General features: G+C 38.2%; 1 protein-coding gene across 1 annotated transcript in view; it reads right to left on the reverse strand.

The window, feature by feature from the left end:
* Positions 1-4,952, reverse strand: part of MRAP2 (melanocortin 2 receptor accessory protein 2) — a 41,158-nt gene extending 36,206 nt beyond the window's left edge. Inside the window, exon 1 of the mRNA XM_053939777.1 lies at positions 4,847-4,952. The gene's annotated coding sequence lies outside the window, so the exon portion shown is untranslated. The remainder of the gene's footprint in view (positions 1-4,846) is intronic.
* Positions 4,953-4,966: the final 14 nt, after the last annotated feature.

Raw genomic sequence — 4,966 nt, forward strand, 5'->3', positions numbered from 1 at the left:
GAGCATCCCAATACACAATTTACAAGCATTGTTGCCATGCTTAGAATTTGATTAAGAGCTTTACCAAGAGGAGATACCACTGCATTAGAAAATGTATATAATAATCATTAATCTTTAAAATTTATATATTTATTATTTACTGAGTAAAATTCCACTGTCTTTGGGTCTCACTATACACAACCTAACAAGACACAAATTCTGAATTTGCTTCATACTCATTCTCCCTTGAGTACATAAAATTTATTTGCAAACACTACCATGATACCAGTCTATTTGAAAGGGGAAATAAAAGCAAACACACTTTCACTTAGGAAGCTGTCTGGACTGCCAAAACTGCTGCATGCCATTATAAATACAACTGTGCATGGAATACAAACAAAAATTGTATCCTGTGTCTTTTTCTGCAGAATTTATTCACCTGAGACATACTGTGGTCTCGTTATTTTCCTGTTTTAGTAAATGTGACATTGTTCTGTTGGCTTTATTCCCAGTGAACGGAATCTGAACTAAGTGTTCTTCCAAACCACCCATGGCATGGTCCATCAGTCCAGCTAATTTCTCTCTTATGCTAAGCAACATTTTCATTGCTATGGTAACTATACAGCTGTTACAGGAATGGGGTAGGAAATCAGTTTAGGTAATTATTTCTCAGTTCCTCACATCCACGGGAACTCCAGCTTATTCTGCTATATCCCCGTATGTTTTGGGGAGCACAGATATTCACTGATGACTGAACCTCTTTACAGCCACATCTGCAAATGGAAAAAACCATGCCTGCCACTGTCAAGAGGCCCACACCTCACACTGTCAAAGGGATCTCAGCCATATGCAGAGAGGCAAGGCTACGTGCATTTTCCACGTTCATGGCAGAGGATAGTTTTCAGAGTTGGACTAGAGGAACTAATACAGAGAATCAAAGCCAGATGCCTGAAAGAAAAAAAGTTCTGGTGCTTTCAGCTTGTGTGTCAGATCAGGACACCTCAGTGCCTTGCTCTAAGACATTTGGCTTTTTAATAGATTAAACTGTTCCAGCACAGTCTAAGCTGTCCATTGGTCTCAGCTTAGGGCTTCTGGTATAACAACTATGGTTCAAAAGTACCACAAAACCAACCTCTATGATGCAGCACAGACAAAACTAGGAGCATTAAATCTGCTGCACCATTTTGCTGGAGGATATATTGGGATATCAAAGGAGAGTTCACTGCAAGTTCTCTCAATGGCAACTGATGGGCTGAGGGAGCTGAAACCAGTGTCTTTACTAGTAGTAGTCAATAAAAAGTTAATAATTGATGAAAACGTATTTCAAGCAGATCTTTTTAATCATCCTTAGCTTGCAGTATAGAAATTTAATTTTTTTTTTCTGCTACCTTGAAGAATATACAAAATTATAATTCCTAGTTGAAAAAAGTAAGCAGTTATGCACAGGATTCATGCCTTTGCTTGACTTCTGGCAAAGGATGAAAAAGGAAAGAAGCTGCACTCAATTTTTCTTTGTGGTCATTTTGAAGTAGTCATACTAATAATCAGAAAGAGACTACATATAAGTTTGGCCATTACTTGCAAGTTTTATTGCCAGATCTGTATTTGCTAGGAATGTTTTAGAAATTATTTTCCAAGGCAATTATGTGCTGGACTGGGAGAAGTGCTTTCTGTAGCTATAGATACACTGGCATATTTTATTACTAAATTATTCTTACTTTTCTAGGAGCATGTCAGGGAGTGCTACAGAGTTAAATGCTAACCAAGGTAAGTTATACCTTAACTCAAGGCCTTACCAAGAGAGATTGGCAAATGTCTCCCTTACATATGCAAGCCACCATGTTCATATGTCCTCAACATATGCTAAAGGACTGCATTGAGGTTTTTTAATCTTAACAAGATGTGTTTTGCTGGTAGATGCCATTTCTTGTCTTAGATATAGAAAAAAAAAAAAAGGAGGGCACATCACTTTTGTGTCTGAAACAGAAAGAAGAGATTTCCAGCTGAAATTTGAGATGGTTGATCTGAATTTAATTTGATTCTGTTCCTCAGTTACTCAGCATAAGGGGAAGGGAATGAGAGCAGCATGGAGCAGAGTGCTCCTGAGGAGAATGGTGAGCACAGCGTTAGGCACAGGGGACAGAGACACGCACACACCACTCGTGAGTGCTGTGGAGTATGTAAGGTATATAGGCTCATGCATATGAGGTGGTTTGAGACCTTAGATTGGAGGGAGTAGAGAGACATTTTGAGACAACAGCAAGGCAAGCTAAGCTAGAGATTAGTGTCACTGGACAAACTAAAATAATACACCAAACATCCCGTATATTATCAATACAGAATTCCCTTCCTTGCCCTTGTTCACTGACCATCTGTGGTTCTGCAGAACACCATTGCAAAGGCGTGATCAAAGGTCTCCTGAGTGGAGTTTTTGAGAAGTTATGTCCCAAATATAAATATAGAGTCTAGGAGATGAGTACAAAAGGTAACCAAAGCCTTATAGGTTCCCATTTAAAACAACTGATTTATTGATTTATGTATTTTAATATGAATGAAATACATGATAAGGCCTTACGTTAACTGAAGCAGATAACTCTTCCCTAAAATGGTTTGTCTCCTCTTCATCTTTTATGGAGCTGATGCTCAAAATTTTACTTTGTGTTCTGCACTGACCTTCATTTGATCAAGAGGGATACAGTTCACAGCAGAGTTCAACAAGACCAAAAGGGAAACAAGATGAGCCCCTTCTCCCCATCCTGAGCTGGTCAATTGGTTTAGCTACTTCCTTCTACTTTACTGGGAATGAGCTGGGCACCACTCCTGACTTAGTGAGCAGAAAGGTGGTACCATACTGTGCTTTAACTAACATACCTGTCTTTGCAGACTTTGGCAAAAGCTGCTCTTGTATGACTACAATTCGACTAGCATGAAGTCACTTATTCCTCTATCACATAATCACAAGTGCTTTCCCACCCCTCAATTTTCTGCCAGGTAAATATCTTTGTATCTTTAGCAAGTTGATTCAAACTTCTTGCTTTACTTGCTTTTAAATCCACAATAAGTGGATCTTCCTTATCTAATCTCACTGCATTTTAAACTGATTCCTTAATTCAAGTAGGAGAAAATATTTCCAACAGGATTATGTTCTCCATGTGAAGATGCAAATACACTCAGGATTGCCAGCAAGTACATTTCAGTTAGAAACCTTTGCAAGTTGGTGACAAAATCCAGACACTCCTCTTTGACCTCTACATGCCCAATCATCAATAACAGAATCAATAAATCCCTTGAGAAGTTACAAAACACATAACGCAAGTGCATTTCTCATGGTTAAATGCAGAAAGATATGCAAGTTGGGAAGAACATTCTGCCATTTTAAAGGTTTAACACCATCATCTGCATCCTAGGGAGCTCCTCACTCCCTTCTGGGGCACCCAGCAGCAGCTCCTGGCAAATGCCAGATGCTCAGGCTTGGCAGCCAGCATGGACTTGACAATTTGCTACACCTACTAGAATTTTTTACCTGTGTTGCCACAGCAACTCAGCATGTCCAGTTTGTGTGAAGACAGTAACATGTTTCCATGGGAACTAAGCACGCAGGCTTGCCCTAAAATTTCAGCTGGGAAAACATGAAATTTATCCAACAACAGGAAAATCAAAGAATGAAGGTCAGGTAGTTAACTAAGAGAATCTGTACTGCATACTCATAGGACTATACTGAGAGACAACCACAGAATATTTACTCTGGCCATGAACTATGTAAATTTTGACTCTGACTAGAGTGTTAAGCCACTGATCACACACTCTAGGAGAGCTCCACAAAAATATGATTTTTTTTTCCCCTCAGTGATTGGCAGCTTGAATAATTATAATATCTGCTCATGAAGTTGAAAGGGCTGTGGTACAGAGAGTTTGGGATTTTGTCAATCCAAATTTCTCCAGACTTGCCTAGGAAAATTACATAACCCCTTCTCCAAGTAGATTTAAATATCTGTAGAATACAAAATGAAGTAAGCTTATTCTTGCTGCTGTTTGTGTGAAAACAGCCCTTAAAGATCAGGAAAAGCATAAAACTATTAAGTCTTTAGGAGTGCAGATATATTTTTAAATAAACATATACAGGAAAAATCTGAAGGCAGTTAAAAACCAAAACCACAAAAAAACCTACTTTCACAATACAATTTCTTTACATTACTAGTGATCAAAGATATAGATATTGAGACAGATTTAGCAACAAACTGGGCTTCAGATGTATAGAAAACATTGTCTGACAGGCATAAATGGAAGGAAAAACAAACAGACAAACAAAAAATAACAAAAGATAGGTCTGGCTTGTCAGTGGACATTTCAAATGGCCCTGGGCACCCTTAATCCCACATCCAGCACAGCTGAACCAACTCTCTAGACCTGCACAGTCTGTGCTGATTTGAATTCCAGTGATTACAAAGAGATCTTGGAAATGTAGCTCTGCTGCAGGCAGCTCATTTTGGACAACTTGTTATCAACCTAAATCCTGCTCTGGGGAGATCAAATAGAAAAAAAGCACTAACTGTAAAGTGTTTAAAACTTTATGATTTTTTTCCCTATCATTTCACCCCTTGCAAAGAATGAAAGAATGGGAAAGTATTTCAACTTGACAAAAGCATGGTACTTTCATGGTACTTTCAATATCATCCTATTAAGGAATAAAAAAAGCTATAAGGTAGTGCTTATATGAGCACAGATAATTGTTTTGTGTGTAAAACATTTTGATATTCACCTAACCACAGAACACTGTATTGAGTACTGGAAGCACTCAACTGAATATTTTAAATACTTTGTTTCTCTTGCTTGTTTTTTAAGTCACACAATTTGCTGCGTGATATACCTTATCAACACCAGCTCACACACAAACACAGGAAACTTTCAGGAATCACAGAATCATTTAGGTTGGAAGAGACCTCTAAGAGAATCAAGTTCAACCTTTGAACAATCATCACCTTGTCAA

Source organism: Vidua chalybeata, chromosome 3 (assembly GCF_026979565.1).
Source record: "Vidua chalybeata isolate OUT-0048 chromosome 3, bVidCha1 merged haplotype, whole genome shotgun sequence".
NCBI lineage: Eukaryota > Metazoa > Chordata > Aves > Passeriformes > Viduidae > Vidua > Vidua chalybeata.